Raw genomic sequence first — 18237 nt, forward strand, 5'->3', positions numbered from 1 at the left:
AAGTAAATAAATAACATTTGAAAATGTCTGAGGCCATTCATCTACTTACGCTAGAATTTCCTTCAGGTCCATTGAAACACAAACAGGTCATGTCTTAGAAAATTCTGAAAAGATTAAATTTTTTTTTCTCTAAGCACTCTACTGATGGGGGAAAAAAGAAACAAACAAACAAACACAAAGATGACGCTGGTGAGACTGTGGAGAAAAGGGAACGCTTATGCACTGCTGTGGGAATGTAAACTAGTTCAGCCATTGTGGAAAGCAGATTGACGAGCTTACGTATATACTCAAAGGATTATAAATTGTTCTACCATAAAGACACATGCACATGTGTGTTCATCACAGCATATTCACAATAGCAAAGACATGGAATAAACCTAAATGTCCATCAATGGTAGACTGGATAGAGAAAATGTGGTACATATACACCATGGAATACTATGCAGCCATAAAAGAATGAGATCATGTCCTTTGCAGGAACATGGATGGCGCTGGAGGCCATTATCCTAGACAAACTAACACAGGAACAGAAAACCAGATACTGTATGTTCTCGCTTATAAGTGGGAGCTAAATACTGAGTACGTACAAACATAAATAAGGGAACAACAGACATCAGGGCCTACCTGAGGGTGGAGGGTGGCAGGAGGGTGAGAATCAAAAGACTACCTACAGGGCATACTTATTACCTGGGTGATGAAACAATTTGCACATCAAATCCCTGCAACACATAATTTACCTATCTAGAAAACCTGCACATGTACCCCTAAACCTAAAATAAAAGTTTAGGTCAGGCGTGGTGGCTTACACCTGTAATCCCAGGACTTTGGGAAGCCGAGATGTGTGGATCACTTGAGGTCGGGAGTTCGAGACCAACCTGGACAACATTGTGAAACACCGTTTCTACTAAAAATTAAAAAATTATCTGGATGTGGTGGAGGGCTCCTGTAATCCCAGCTACTGAGGAGGTTGAGGCAGAAGAATCGCTTGAACCGAGGAGGTAGAGGTTGCAGTGAGTTGAGATGGCACCACTGTACTCCAGCCTGGGTGATGGAGTGAGACTCTGTCTCAAAATAAATAAATAAATAAATAAATAAATAAATAAATAAATTAATTAATTAAAAGTTTAAAAAAAGATGAAAATTTCAGCACACGTTTATTTGCGGAAATTAGAGTAACCCATTTAAAAGCTTGTTTCATGTTCATTGTAGGTCCTTTGAGACGCATAGATGATATTCATGTGGGAGGCTACCTAAAGTGCAAGCTATTCTTTGAGGAGTTGATTTTCTGGCCTTAAGATAATTATGTCTTTTTATTCACCCAGGATTCTGTTGCTCCAACAGTTTCTGCTCAGTAGGAGGGAACCATATCTAAATGCTAGCCTTGGAGTTAGTTTTTCTTTGGTGAGAAAGTCCTTTGGTACCATCAGTGCTAGAACTAGTTAAGACTAGCTTCCATGCTGTTCACACCTCCTTGTAGAAAAAATAGTTTGTAATAAGTAAAAGACGTCTGAATAATTCAGCGATTTCAACGTTTTAAAAAAATTGCACACATATACACATGCTCAGTCTAAAAATTCAAAAGATTTTAAAGGTTATTTAGTGAAAAGCGTATTTCCCTCTTACCTCTGTCTCCCCAAAGTAACCAGTAGTAGTTATTTTTGTATCCTTCTAAGAACAGTCTCTCTCTACCTATGTGTGTGTATAAGTACAAATGTTATTATATTATACATATTTTCTATACTTTGCATTTTTTACTTAACATATATATCACAAAGACCATTTCCTATGAAAACCTGTAGATTTGTCTATTTTAGATAGCTGCATGGTATTTGGTTTCAAAACCAAACAAAAGACAGCAAAATGCTTCCTACATTTCTAATGGTGCTTGGAATGCTAAGGAGTAGCGTGGCAGAGAGTGCTAACTGTCCCTTAATAAGCATTCTCTTCTTCCAGTTAGCAAGAGAACTCCTTGTTTTTTTAGGAGCTGGTACACGGCTATTCAGATAGCGACTACGTTTCTCAGCTTCCCTTGAAGCTAGACATGGCCATGTGCCATGGGTGTGAGCAGAAAGGGTACATGCCACTTCTAGGTCAATGAAAGCTGCTTGCCCTGAACGACTTCTTTTCCTTTTTGCAGGAGGCTAGAACGTAGTCATGAGGATGATGAGTCATCTTCAACTGCACCAATGAGGGTAAGATTTGGGGGGGATGGCAAAGCAGCAGAACAGAAGCTGCCTGGGGCCATGAATGACTCCTTGGGGTAGAGCCCCCTATTGCCCTCTATAGATTTGTGCAGTAAAATACATAAATTTATTCCATTGGCAATTGTTTCACCTGTGTTAAATAACTGAACCAATATCTTAACAAACATAAGAGGTGTCCTTGAAGAGTTGACATTAATGTTGAATATTCAGTAGTATTCACCAGATGGATTTGGGTATGAGAATGACATTCCAGGCTGCTGCAGGTGCAAAGATGGAGAAATTTAAATGATTTTTTAAAAACAGCCATTAGGCCGGGTATGGTAGCTCATGCCTGTAATCCCAGCACTTTGGGGGGCCGAGGCGGGTGAATCACCTGATGTCAGGAGTTCAAGACCAGCCTGACCAACATGGTGAAATCCCATCTCTACCAAAATTACAAAAATTAGCTGGGCGTGGTGGCACACCACTATAATCCCACTTACTGGGGAGGCTGAGGCAGGAGAATTGCTTGAACCTAGTTGCAGTGAGCTGAGATCGCGCCACTGCACTCCAGGCTGAGCAACAAGGGTGAAACTCCATCAAAAAAAAAAAAAGCCATTAAGTGGCTGATGGATTAGATAATTCATCAAAGTCCATAATTATTTCGCAATACCCACTAGTAAGATGTTCATTTAAGGTTTTTATGCCCCTGGGTAATATTAATGGACTTGGGTACTGTCCACATGAATTACCCAGTATGTTTGTGATTCACTGGGAGATCCTAGAACAAGTTTTTCCTTTAGAATGACATGAAAACCAGTCCCAGTCAACGCTAGTACTAATAGGTCTGAGAGATGGTCCCACGAATGAGAAAGTGACTACAGGTGTAGCATCAAGATGTGGCTTTCTTTTACTAAGTAAAAACTTTCTGAGCAGGAGAATCTTGGGTTAATAAAAAAACCACAATGGTCATAAGGCCGAAAATCAATGTCTTAAAACGCAACCTGTGTCTTCTTTCAAACTCACATGCCAGCATCATCTATATTTCTCCAAAAATGTTACAGTGGAACAAGGAACAACCTTCCCAAGATCTGGATTAGGGAGATTATGCAACCTCTTTGCATCAGGGCTAGAAACATTCTGTATGTTCATGAGAAAGGAAACCTGGTACTGATGGCCAATAATAATAATAGTTAACTTCTATTCAGGCTTTGCCATATGCTGAGCACTTTATATGCATTATCTCATTTAATCTTGGCAACAACCTTATAAGAAGGTACTATGATTATCCTCATTTTAGAGACAAAGAAACCAGGACTTAAAAGAGATTAAGTAGCTTACTCAAAATTCCACAGCTGGTACATAGCAAAGCTGGAATTTGATTTGAACTCAGCTAAGCCTGATTTTAGAGACCACTCTGCCCTACTGCATCCGGTCTTACACAATAAACTCACACACTAATGAATAAAACCTTCTTCATGACCCCATAAAGACCTTGATTGTGCACAAAGCAATATTTGTGCATAGTCCCATGTGTGATTAAATATTTAAGAGCTTTTTGCTTATTGTGAATTATTTCACAGATTTTAAACCACATGCTTGTACCACTGAATGTTTACCTGTGCCAGGTGCCTCCTGGGCCCCAAAAGTTGGGGTAGTAGGAACTCAATTGTGCTCTGGGTGTGGGTAGGATCCCCAGCGGATCCACTTTGGATGCTGGACCATGGCCCAGATCATCTCCTCTCCTTGCCCATCACTTTTCTTTCAGGCAGCCTTCCTCAGAGCCTAATTAACAGTAGGACAGCCAGAAGGAGCCATATTAGGTTGCACTTAGGAGGTTGACCCAAAATGACAAAGATTACATCATTAGGTCCTCCCTCTTTGTGGGCCAAGACTTTTTCCTAAAAGCAGAGGACCAAGTGCCTCTTCCCTGACACAGTGTCCAAGTCACCATCCCATTTGGTAAGTATTGCAGTAGGCTGATCCAGGAATGCCAACCATTTTCAGTCTGAGGGTGTGGGATGTCTATTGCAGGGGATAAATGGATTGTGCTTGACCAAGGCTTAACAATTGCTTAAAAATTTTCAGAGAAAGTAATTTATGGGTCCAGACCCTGCTGTGTAGCCCTGCACAGATGTAGAGCTCAGCTGTTCAGAGCATAAGTTACATCATTCAGTCCTCACAGCAAAACTTTATTTGTGGGTATTACTTATATCCTCACTTTCCAGATGTATAAACTCAGGCTTGGGTAGGGGGATGAATAACTAGCTTGAGGTTGCTCAGGAAGTGGCAGAAACACGGATTTAAAACCTCATGCACTTTATTCAGTGGTTCTGCTGCCTCCCTTGAACCTATGTTTGAATTGGAAAAAAATTGCAGAGGTGGTTATTTGGGGAGTGTATGGCATTCTTTGCTCCCTCCCCCCGCACCTTTGGATGTTTTAAATGAAAAAGACACATAGAAATACCCGTCACCCTCAGCCCAGCTACTGCTCAGAGCAGAACCACATTCTGAGATTACCGATGTTGTTTTTGAACAACCAGAACTCTGTAGGAGTTAAGCATCAGCTCAGGCGCTGTTCAGACCTTGAGGAGCCAGGCCAGACTGGAGAATGTCAGAATGATCCGGCCTTTTCCCTGCAGCAGGATCATTTCCAACCACAGCCAGGGACGCAGGCAGAGGCATTAGCAAGCCTGCAACATCTGAACGGCCAGATCAATTCACAGAAGCACTTCTAAGGGAAACAAATCAATAAGCTCCTTCCCCTAAAGATTGATAAGATCATCAGGAAGCAACAGATGCGTTTTAGGGCCCAGTACACTGTGCAGGGGACGTGGGTTCCCGGTGCTACAATTTCTCTCTGGAAAAGCAATTGTAAATCAGCGCCTGAACATCCCGGCACCTGTCACAACAATAAAAGCTAACGTTCCTAATGCACTTGGCAGGTTTCAGGGTGCCATCACATACTCTGTCTCTTTTGATTAAGACCCTATGAGGTGGATGTTACCACCCTCATTTCACAGATGAGATTCAGCCAAACTAAACTGCCCAACTTACTTCAGACCCTGATTACTTGTAGCCAAGCTGGGGCTTGATTTTTGAGTCCCAGGTTCTGCCTACTTGCCTAGGGTTCCCCAAACTTGATTCACTCTTGTGTCACCTTCACAATTTTTGACACATCAGATAACCTCCTATGTTATTTATTATTTTTCTTTTCATTGAACTAGTTTTCTTTATCTACATAAATTTATTTGAAAAGGAAACTTCCTATCACTATTAAAAATGAAAACAATGACTTGGTATAACTAGAAATCAAAGAATTACATAATCTTCGAAAAGGACAAAAAGCCATATTCATCTATGTATTACCTTAACCAATGGTACCTAGGCCATACTTTGCAAACACAGTATTATACTGTAGGCCTCTAGGTGGGACTAAGAATATAGTAATTTTAAATTTTTTTTCTTTTTTTTTTGAGACAGTCTCGCTGTCACCCAGGCTGGAGTGCAGTGGTGCGATCTCGACTCACTGCAGGCCCCGCCCCCCGGGGGTTCAAGCCATTCTCCTGCGTCAGCCTCCCGAGTAGCTGGGACTACAGGCGCCCACCACCACGCCCAGCTAATTTTTTGTATTTTTAGTAGAGATGGGGTTTCACTGTGTTAGCCAGGATGGTCTTGATCTCCTGACCTCGTGATCCACTGGCCTCGGCCTCCCAAAGTGCTGAGATTACAGGTGTGAGCCACCGTGCCTGGCCAGTAATTTTAAGTTTTGAGGTCCTAAAATGTGTAGTCTATTTAAGTAAGCTGGGTTTGTTTTTTTTTGTTTTGCCAAAATTGATAGAATGAGGTTTACTTTATCTATACATTGATAAAAAGTTTAAAATTTTAGGACAAATAAAAGGTTTGTCTCCTCTGTCACTGCCAGAGGTCCCATCCCTGGTCACTACCCTAGCTGAACAGAGGTGTCTGGGATGGGTAACCCAGATCAGGTTTCCGAAAACCTGAAGAATAGAGGAGATGAACAGTCCAAATAATACTGGATTTTAAACAAGTGAAAATCAGACCAGCGTTCCACACATACAATACAGAAATCAACAAAGCTTGCAGTTAAATGCCATGAGAGGCAAGGATTCAATGGAAAACTGTCTAACTTCACCCCTGAGATTAATCTATCATTTAAATTTGTTTAAGACTCATTTGAGTCTTATTGTCAGTTTTGACCCATAAGTGCTCTCCCCGCCTGTCCTCAGATACTTATCGATTCCATCCCCTTAACATTCCCTGAACCGTTCCCCACCCCCCTTTAGTCAGCATCCTCATGGAAATGGTCTGAGGTCAGCACCCCCTGCATTTATTACCTGGGCTTTTGTAATAGCCTCCTTGATTAGCCCCTTGCTTTCAGGCTTACCCCCTCCCATTCATCCTGCCTAAGTTGCCAGTATCATTTTTCCAAAGTACAGATCTGGCCAATTTCTCTATCACTCTACACATGCCACCAAACATCTTTAACAGCTTCCTGTTTCTATAGGATAAAGTCTAAATTCTTTAATATGGCCCACAAGGCCCTTCATAAAGGAATAGCCACATATTCCCTTTTTTTCTAACCTTCCAAATTTTACCCCCCCCAAAACCAGATCTAATTTGAGGGATTGTGTTTCATTAACACATTAGAAATTCTCTTGATGGCATCACTCCCTGTCTCTAATGGTTTCTTGCCACCACCTTGAGATTCTCTAGTATAGAGTCCAAAAGACACTCAACAAACACTTGTTGATGGCTCTGCAGAGAGAAGGCGTACTTTGCACCTCTGAGCCAGGTGTTTTACGTGAGCAATGTTAAAGAAACACAGAAAAAGCATTTGCCAATTCATGAATTATGTATAAATTTCTACTTCTCTTTCCAAGGTATTTCTTTAAAAACAAAGTTTATTCGTTGATTATTTCCTTTTAGTAAGTGGAAATGTTGACTGAAATATGGTTCTTCATGTGAAATGCAAGACTTTGGAAATTCAAATATACATTTAGAAAAAGCGTGCATTTTCATCTCTTAGCTGACAATGACGGAGGCAGAGGCTCTCCTTAAAGCAATTACCAGTTGGAGGAGAAGTGTAAACTTCAGCATACTTCATGAGCTGGTTCATTCTCATTTCTTCAAACATTAGTCTGGGTTTGGTATGAAATAAGTGCATGCATACCTTAAGTACATTCTACTTTTTGTTGCCTTTGCCTTAAAAAATCTGCTGGATTCATCACTAATCCATTCTACTCAACAGATACTGATTGAGTGTCTACTTTGGGCCAGGCACATTTAAAAGATGGAATAGTTTGCTGTAATTATTGGTATATTCAATATTACATATCCTTGCTTTAACCCAGAAGTAACCTGAAATGTTTAGTGCAGATGGTTTTATAAGTTATGCTGTAGAAATGATGGAGCTATGCATGGAAAATATGTAAATCTGTCACCTCCTTTTGCACCTCTTGACCACACTAGTAGTCCTCCACATCTGTATCCTGCTGTGCATTCATAATCTCACTCATCACTCAAGAAATGTGGCATTCTCCTTGTTTTTTTATGTTAAAAACCCAAGAAATATATTAAGTTACCTGACTGTGGTTCTACTACAAATTCCCATGCAAGTGTGTGTGGGAGGTGGTATGTGTCTGCGTGTGGGTAAGTGGGGGAAGAGGACAAGAAAGTACAAGCAAAAGAAATGTGGGCTTATTTGTATTGAGTGTCTACTACATACCAGTCACCCAGCATACCTAATTCATTCAACCCTTATAGCCTTTATATTTGTGGTAAAGACAGTATTATTATCCTCTACTTTACAGATATAGAGACTAGCTGTACAGATTGTAAACAGGGAAATAGGCTCCAAACCCATTCTTTCCACTACTTGCACTAGTACTCAGACCTTCTATCCCCAAATCTTTCTATTCCATTGCACCTCTCTAACCCAGCTGAAAGAAGGATTCGGTGGTGTGAAGATGCCCTTGGGAGGGCTATCTATTAGATTAATTCCGGCTTTCCCACATTTTGACTTCTTAATGGCTTATTTGCATTGTTTTAGAGACATCATCGGACTTCTCTTACTCAGAAGCTGAACTTTTCCTCTTCTGTCAAAATAAACATCACCTACAGGTCATGTTCGCTGATGTTATGGGTCATGGAAATCTGACTCAACTTCAGAATCTTGGTATCTATAGCAAGATTTCAAATGCACAATAAGGATGAGGTTCAATAACCTCCATCCATTGCACTTCTATCTTTATTTTAGAGTGAATTTGGTGGCTGAGGTAGGTCACTGTGTGTTAGGCTTCTAGCCAAGGATGATCTTCAAACTATCACCAATCAGCACTGGCTGATCACAGTGGAGTGTCCATCACAGAGGCTCTGGTGTCTAGAGACTGTCTCTGAGCCAGACATTAACGCTTTAGCTGCTGCATCATGGGAGATGCATGAGGGTCTCAGGAGAGGAGTTGGGGTAGATAGGGTCTCAGACAGGCATTCAAAAGAACTTAGGGGACTGACCCTTTACCCAACGGTATAGCTAAATTTTAATATTTTCACAATGAGTGCGGCCATATTAGTGGCTATTGGCTGAGTACTGGCTCTGCTTCTGGCGCTCTTCCCTACTGCCTTACAGCTCCTGCCCCCACTTTTCCCAGCAGATGACTCCCCTGCACTGGGCTGGTGTTGCTTCTGAAGAGAAGGGAAGAAAGGGATGGCATGTAACCCTGAGGAGTTGTTCAGTCTTTCTTTGGCCTTCTAGCTCATCTGCAAGCCTTCAGGAATAATGCTGTATGGCAGTGACTGCTTACCATTCACCAATATCCATTTTTCTCCTCCTATAATAACCCAACTCTGAAGTTTCAGCTGGACACATGGCTGCCCAGCCAGAGACTACATTTCCTGTTTTCCGTGAACCTCAATGTGATCACATGTCTGTTCTAGGCAAAGGGATTGTACCATATTCAACTTGCACCTTACAGGGAAATGAGTAGGGCTTTCCTTACCCCTTCATGCTTTCTGATGTTTGGGATGCACATAAAAGATAAAGCAGCCACCTCGGATGGGAAGGGAGCTGCATGCTGAAGATGGCAGATCTGCTCTACAAGCCTGGACTCTTAAGTTCTGGACTATTACATGGGAGAGTAATGTTAAGCCTTTCATGTTTAAGCCACACAATATTGGGAGACCTTTGTGATAGCAGCTTAGATTCCACCTTTATAATACTGCTCGTTAGTTGTATTTTTCAGTTGGCTGGGTTTCCACAGCTTACTGTCTTTACCAAGGAGACCGACAGTGGGTCTGCACAAAAGCCACCACACGTACAAAATCTGTAGGGTGAAACCTAGAAACAAAATAAAAATGGAAAATGCCTTCAGAAAATGCTAGACTTTTTTTCTTCTACAGTGAGGAATAATAGATTTTTGGGTCTTATATCTTGTGCTAGTTTCCTTTTCTCTGTGTGAGAACTCTTTTTCTACTTCATGGGACTCTTCTGGGGAATTCTATCATGGCATCCTTCTTCTCTGTCCACAGAGATAGTCAGGTGTCCCAGACTGAACCAATCATGGTGTCCGTTCCAATAGTTATTGGTCCAAAGGGTAGGCATGTGACCTATTGAACCATACATACATGGGCTTCCTTGGGATTGATATGTGGATGCCAGATGAAATATAGGATCTTTCTGTTACTTTTCTTTTTGGTGTTGCTAAGCTAGGATAATATAAGCACCAATCTGGCCACATTAATTGTCCTTGGCTGGATGGAGAAAGGTCATCTTCAGTAATAGGGTATTATATCAACACCCAGAGATAAAACAAACTGGGAGATGGGTTGAGAGAATTCTGGTGGTGTTGGATTCTTGGTTCCAGACCATGTGACTTTGTTCCTGAAGGTCTCCCCTTAATCCCATGACCTACCACAGGCATCTTCTCAGCTTTGCAAGCCGGTAAGTTTTTTATTTGCTTAAGCTGGTTCGAAATGGGGTTTTGTCACTTGCAGGGTTTTAATAATACGTGGTCAGTTTCCAAAACTTCTCTATAACATAATTACTAATGAATGCGCAAGTGCTCACAGATTCACATGAATTAATAAGTTCCTCATCTGGTTTAACATTTGCATTTTACCAAGGGCTTTCTAGAACTTATACCTTGATGCAAAGGGGTCTTTTCAGTGGCAGGAAAAAGTTTTAGGCAGTTTAGCAAGCCAAAGGGAGAGACATATGCTGGGTACCTAGGCTTTCTGCAGCCTGCCAAGTCTTTTGGGAGTGTGGAGCAGAATCCTCAGTCTCCATATCCCCACGGTGGTAGCTAGGAGCAGGGATTGGAGCTAATGGATGTCAGGAGCTTCTTTAATGAGATTTCCTCCCAGCCCTGGACCTCTCGCATGGGTCATTCCATTCCTGGTCCTCCCTTCACTCTACTGCAGCAAGGCACGAGTACATCATTTAGAAGGGAATTCACCACTAAATAGCAATTGCCACCAATACCGCCACACTTCAGGGAAGGACAGTTTTGCAACTAATTACTTCCCATGGAAATACCCAAACATAATTTTGTTCATTATTAAAATTTTCCAATAAGAAATTTATCTTCCCCATTAAGTAATACATTATTCTCCTACAAAACACGCAGTAAACTAGAATTACTAGGCACTGCTTATATTAAATTGTTGCTTAATAAATTAAAACTCCTATGGTTATGAATAAAGTAGGTCATATGCACATTTTGTAAATTAGTAGTTTCTTGTAGTTATTCTCTCCTGGTCAAAGCCTAAAAGAGGTGGAGAAGAAAAATGATTATCATTATTATTTTACTGTTTTCAAGCAAAGTACTGCTCTCTGCACTGTAGCTTAAAATAAACCACTCAATCTAATACAGTAGAATCAATGTTGTTAAGTATCAGTCAACAAGGATGATTTTTAAAGACTATGGTCTGTAAGCTTTTTAAGTCACATTAGAAGCTATATGTACTTGGATATATAAGACCTGATGAATAACCAACCTCAGTATTTGAAGATTCTTGATGCACTAAGCATTGTCCAAAGTGACTTTAAATTATTGCTCAAAAGTTTTCTCCTCTTACAACTTTTGAGTGGGTTGAGAAAACTTTCTTTGTGATTTTAAGATGTCAACTTTTCCTCTGTCATCTTTTCTATTTGAGACGAATAGAGATTTTTCCAGTCATATAAAAAATGGTTGAAGCTACTTAAGAGTCAGTTATAAGGACTTCTCAAGTTACAAACTCCTGACTTAGGAAATCCTGTAATGCAAATAGATTGTTGCACTGTGCTTTTTTATTTTTATTTTTATTATTTTTATTATTTTTTAATCTCCCTACCCAGTCAGAGGTCACAAGGGACAGCAACCAAGCCACACTGAGACAACTGCTCCACCTTCTGGCAAAACCTGGAATTGTTTGAACCCAAGTATCACATTCTCTTGAAGGGTGAACATACCGCATCTACCCTGCCCCTCACCCTTGCTTTTCAGCAGCTATAATTCAGTTGTTTATATTCAGCTAATCCCCTCCTCATATCTATATGCATATCTTCTTTGAGCACATCTTTCTTTGTTGTGTCTCTCTTAAACTTTTGTCCAAGACCTCAGGGATCTCTTTTTCTTTCCTGAGCAATTTTCTCCTGTTACACATTACTTCTTCCACCTCATCATGCATCAAAACAGAAACAAAAACAAAACAGGAACAATGACAACAAAAAACCTTTATCCTGTTTAATATATGTAAGGGTAATACTAGCAGTAATAAGGATAAAAGTCAAACACTGGAACCTCAGGCAACATAATAAAGAATCAGTGTTAGCAAGCCTTTGGTGTACTCAGAAGTTTCCTTCAGAATCTCTGCAAAAAGATCATCTGCTTCTAATGAAGACATTTTAGGAAAAACTTTTTTTACATTTAATATTTTTTTGTTGAGCCATTAATTTTGAAATGAATACCTTCTACCCAAATATATGGTAGTTCAGCTATGTTAAATAGGTTAGCATTATTTCTATATGTGTGATAGGTTACAAAGAACTAACTTTCTCTATCACAACATTCTCAAGTTAAAGACATCTTATATTTTAAAAAATAGTTTCTCTTTTAGAAATACCCCCACTACCATGGTTAAGTATCTCTATAAATTCAGTTCTTGATTTAAAAATCAAATGATTAAGTAATTATCAGAGTAATAATTATTCACTGGAAAAGTCCAAAACAATAGGTAAGTGCAAAAAATTAAAAATGACAAGTCTTACTCTCTTGTCTATCCCTCATCAGAAATAGTCAAGTGTTTGAAATATTTAAGATTTTTTTCCATGCAACCACAAGCATATTTTTCCTATTTTGGAGAGGGGAAAAATTATCCATCTCCATCTGTCTATTATCCATCTACCTACCTATCCAGTAACTTTTTCTCCCACTCATTATGGCATCCTTTGGTGTATAGGCAATTTTTTTTTTCTTTTTGAGATCAAGTCTCGCTCTGTCACCCAGGCTGGAGTGCAATGCCACGATCTCGGCTCACTGCAACCTCTGCCTCCTGGGTTCAAGCGATTCTCCTGCCTCAGCCTCCTGATACAGGTATACGCCACCACACCTGGCTAATTTTTGTATTTTTTAAGTACAGACGGGGTTTCACCATGTTGGCCAGGCTGGTCTCGAACTCCTGACCTTGTGATCCACCTGCCTCAGCCTCCCAAAATGCTGGGATTACAGGCATGAGCCACTGCACCCGGCCGGCATAATTTAAATTAAAAAAAAATTTTCTACCCATTACATGCTTATTTATGGTTAAAAAAAAAAGGAGTAGGGATGGAGGGGCAGGCTACATATGAAGCTGGTTCATCTGAGATCACAAAGTGGGGGAGGTTGGAAGGAAATGGAAGGAAAGTTTGCTCAACTCTATAGACAAGAACTTACTAGTTCAGAGCATAAGAAAGGAAACAAAAGGAAATACTTTTCATTATGGCTTAAATATCATGAAGTTGGAAGACAGATTTTGCTAAACTTTAAAGAAATAATATCTTCTTTTTAAAAAGTACTTTCTTTTCAAAGCACAGAATCCTCTATGATTATAAAATAAGTCATTAATGCACTTTCATGTGTACTGTGGCTCATCTTTCTGAATCTTCTGACTTTGTTTTTACATTTTGCAAACCCACACATTTTTTCCTCTTTACAGTAAAATGTTATCTCATTCATGGGACCCAGAAACAATTGCAGGAGACTAAAGGTAGCCATACTGTCTTTTTTGGAAATGGCTAAATGACAAAAGACAAATGCTTTCTCTTTTTTTCTTTTCTTTTCTTTTCTTTTCTTTCTTTTCTTTTCTTTCTTTCTTTTCTTTTCTTTTCTTTTCTTTTCTTTCTTTAGACCTCATTAGAAGCCAAGCAAATACAACGTCAAAGAAACACTGGACAGCCATAGCTGAATTTATTCCCCTGAGACCGACAGATCAAGCTAAGTTGCAGCTTGTCCTTTTTTCTCTCACGTTCCTGGTCATTTACTTTATTATGGTAATGGGCAATGTGAGCATGACTTTGATCATTAGAAGTGACTGAAAACTTCACATTCCAATGTACTTCTTCTTCAGTCACCTCTCCTTTGCAGTTCTCTGTTATACTCTCAATGTCACTCCTCAGATATTGGTTAATTTCTTATCCAAGAGAAAAACAATTTTCTTCATTGGTTGTGTAAGTTTTTTTTTTTTTTTTTTTTTTTGTGAGACGGAGTCTCGCTCTGTTGCCCAGGCTGGAGTGCAGTGACTGACACGATCTCAGCTCACTGCAACCTCTGCCTCCTGGGTTCAAGCAATCCTCTCTCTGCCTTAGCCTACCGAGTAGCTGAGATTACAGGTGCACACCACCACACCTGGCTAATTTTTGTATTTTTGGTAGAGACGGGGTTTTGCCATGCTGGCCAAGCTGGTCTTGAACTCCTGACCTCAGGTGATCCACCCGCCTTGGCTTCCCAAAGTGATGGGATTACAGGCATGAGCCACCACATCTGGCTGTTTTTTTTTGTTTTTTAACTTTTATTTTAGGTTCAGAAGTACATACACAGGTTGGTTATGTTTTATAATTCCACTTTTTCATTGTCCTGGTAATCAGAGATTATTGTATGCTTACAGTGACGGCTAATGACTGCTACATGGCCATTTGCAAGCCCTTGTTATATGGTAGTAAAATGTCCAGATTTGTCTGTCTCTCTCTGGCTTCTATTTCTTAAATCTATGGCTTTGCAAACAATCTGGCACAGATCATCCGGATGCTTCTTCTGTCCTTCTGAGGATCCAACGAAATCAACCACTTTGACTGTGCGGACCCCCCTCTCTTAGTCCTCCCTTGCGCAGGTACCCGTGTCAAATAAATCATTGTGTTGATGGAGCCACACTGTCTTTTGAAACCTGGATGTATTTCATAGGAGATTAAACAAAAATGTTGGGATGGTAAGTTTCTAACTCAACATCCTTCCTTTGAGACGTGTTATGGAGGAAGCAGAAAGCATTGTCTTATTAGTGGCAATAATTCTTAGTTGCAACTATGAAGAATTTGCCCTGCGAAGTTTCTCTGAATCATGTGCTCCTATTGCTTGGGCATTCTTATTTTTCTAACTTGGACTGACTTTTACCAGAGGGAGCATAAGACTGTAATTTGAATGCATCTTTTACTCCCCACATTAATGTTTTTAAAATAATTGATTATTTCCAATCATTAGGGGAAATGGTGCCTACGAGACAACACAATGTTTACCCACCACCCTAAAATACTTCCCTGGGCTGATTTTCTCTAGGCCTCTTTCTTTTTCATTGGCTGAAGATTGAAATTCTTCCCTGGTGAAAGGAATGGTCTCACTCCTATTGGTACTGACTGATCATTTCTTCTTGTTGGAAGCACAGTATTCTTTCTTGTTCATCACTCCCTCGCCTTTGATTAATTTTATATTCTTGGTTAATTAAGTCATGAGGAGGGAAGCTAGTTTGAAAAGGAGGCTTTTTGGATGTGACATGCCAATATTCCCAGGACCACCCTCTGAAAAATCCACAAGTGGGGTCCTCATGGAATCTTTGCTCCTTCCCACTTAGCCCATTCCCTGTGGCTAAAATGGACCCCGAAAGCTGAAAAATTACTTCTCATTGGCCACCATCTCCAATAATGAGTGTATTTTTAATAACACCACAGTCGTGCAATGCCAAGCAGCCAGTGAATCTTAAAGGGAAATAATCATCTTGTAATTCAGACTGGTAGGAAGCAGTCATTTCTAATTACTTGTCATAAGAAAAGACAATACAATTAAAGATTCTGGCTTAAAATAGAGCCTCCACACAGCCACTGCCTCTGTTGATTCATATTTTTGACTGTCTGAAAAGGCAAAGTCAGCCAGATTGACCACAGGTTTATCCAAATTGGCTTTTACCATGATGGAAGGCACCTTGAAGATGTTTTATATTTTTGGTGGGTATTATTATACAGGCTTGGAGAGCCAGTTATTCAAATCCAAGTTTCTTAGGGCTGAAGGGTTATTAAGGATTATTTTAGAATGAGATTTAGGCACACTATTAAATATGCACTGGGTACTTAAGTATCTCAAGAGGCATCTTTTTTGAGGGTTTATTAGGGTGAGTTGCTTAGGATACAAAGATAATTTGTGGCTCCATCCAAAAGACACTTTTTAGTCTTCATCTTACTTCATCTTCGTGGCAAAGACAATACTGTGTGTTCACGAAGTTCTAATCACTTTTCTCTTCCTGAATGTATAAGGCCGCATTTTCTTGCCTCCCTTGTGGTTAGTTTGCAATCTGCTTCCGGCCAAATCCTTTAAGGGAAAGTGATGTGTGTCACTTTTGTGCTGAAACCTAGAAGCACATGTGTGATCCCTCTTGCCTTCCCTCCCCCTGTCACTGTCGTTGTTGAGGTCTTATCTGAAGATGGAAGACACACAGGATGGAACCAGTCTGGACTCTTGGATCACTGCTCAGAGGTGAGTTTCCTCAGGGTCCTGTGACAGACTGAGTGTGAGTGGAGAAATAAACTTTTATTATAAAGCTGTTACCTGAAAGGGGACCTGAGCCAGATGCCAGGAGAAGGTTCTTGGACCTCGCACAAGAAAGAATTCAAGGCAAATCCATAAAGTGAAAGCAAGTTTATTAAGAAAGTAAATAAATGAAAGAATGGCTACTCCATAGGCAGAGCCAGTGGCATGGGCTGCTAGATTACCGCATCCTGTTTTATCAGCAGGGTCTTTGTGACATGTATCTTGTGCCGACCTCCTTTCTCATCCTGTGACTAAGAATGCCTAACCTCCTGGGAATGCAGCTTAGTAGGTCTCAGCCTCATTTTACCCAGTTCCTATTCAAGATGGAGTTGCTGTGGTTTGAATGCCTCTGGCAAAGCCACTGTGACTTTAGGGATTATTTTATTACTGCAGCATCACCTAACTTATTCTGACTCACGGTCTGTTTGGAGGCATCTGACTCTGCCAATCTTCCTTGGATTATGCAACTCAAAGCTCTCCTGATAGTCCTGCCATTCCTTTGACTTCATCTTCTCAGCCTCCCTTTGAGATTTCTCCCCTTCCCAGTCTTTCAATATTGAAATTTCTTAGTTTTCTACCTTGGGCTCTCTTCTCCCATTCTGTGCTGTCTCCCTCTTTCAATGACCATCTGATGAGGACTCTTAAACGTGTATGTCTAGTCCAGTCTTCTCTCAAATGTACAGATCTCTATAAACATCTCCCCACCTATGGTATGCCTCAGGCTCAGTCCATTCAAAATTCAACTTAAAAGATCTTCTTCCCTCAAGCCTGCTTCTCCTCCAGTTTTTCTGTCCTCAGTGAATTGTATCATCATAAGTTGTAGCATCTGCAAAGATGCCTTCAATGAATCACACCTCTCCACATTCGTATTTTTGTTTAGACTCTCCCACATTGACTCTGCCTTGTCCTGTGACCCACTTTAACCGACAGAATGTGGTGGAAGTGACATGGTACTGGCAGCTTCTACTTTTGCACCTTGGGGAGTCTTAAATTGACATCTTAGATGTCCAGCTATCCTTCTGGAGAGACCCTGTGGAGACAATGGGATGCGGAGTCTACATGGAAAGAAAGAAGAGGCCAAACTCTTTCAACATCCCAGCGGAGCCCAGTTTATCACTTATCTGCACCAAGGCCCCCAGCATGCGAATGATGCTATCTTGGAAAGTCCAAGCCACCGACTGACTGCAAATATATGAGAAAGCATGAGCAAGATCAGCAGAAGAACCATCCAGCTCAGCAACATCCACTGCAGAATCATGAGAAACAATAAAACAATTTGTTTAGTCACTAAATGTTGCAGGGTTTGTTATACAACAATAGATAAAAGCCATATCCTTAGAAACCTGGAGGTCATCTTTTCATTTTCTCCTTCATCCTTCACATATAGTTTCCAGCCCCTTGGATTGCACGTCCTAATCACTTCTTGAATACTACCCTTCTTTTGATAGTTTATACCATTGCCCAATCTAGATTACTATCATCTCTGTCTCTAATATTGGATCCCTCCTGCAGCTAGAGGGATCATCTACAATGCAAAGGTGGTTATGATCTTTGCCAGCTGCTTAAAACCCTCCCATGGATCTTATTGTTTTTAGGATAACATTCAATCTTCCTAACTTCTTACAAATCTGTGCAGGCTTTGGCCTCTGCCTATCTTCCAGCCTTATTTTATGTGATTCTACACACCCTGAGCATCCTATATTTAATTCAATTTTTCCAGGGTGTCATGTTTCTTGAAATGACTTTTTGCTTTGGAATTTGTTCTTCCTATCCAAAATACCTTTCTCTGTTGTCACCCCTTTCCTTCCCTTCCTCCTTTTTCAAATTCCTACTGATCCTTCAGGTCTCAGTTTAAATCATCTCCTCATAGAAGGCTTCTTTCAAGGCTGGATTAATTGTACCTGCCAAGTTCTCCCATATTATTAATTAATTATTTCATTAATCAAATTTTGATTGAGCATAGACTCTAAGCCATACACTGTGTCATTCTTCCCCTATAATATCACCCA

The sequence above is a fragment of the Nomascus leucogenys genome, chromosome 20, assembly GCF_006542625.1.
Source record: "Nomascus leucogenys isolate Asia chromosome 20, Asia_NLE_v1, whole genome shotgun sequence".
In the NCBI taxonomy this organism is placed as follows: domain Eukaryota; kingdom Metazoa; phylum Chordata; class Mammalia; order Primates; family Hylobatidae; genus Nomascus; species Nomascus leucogenys.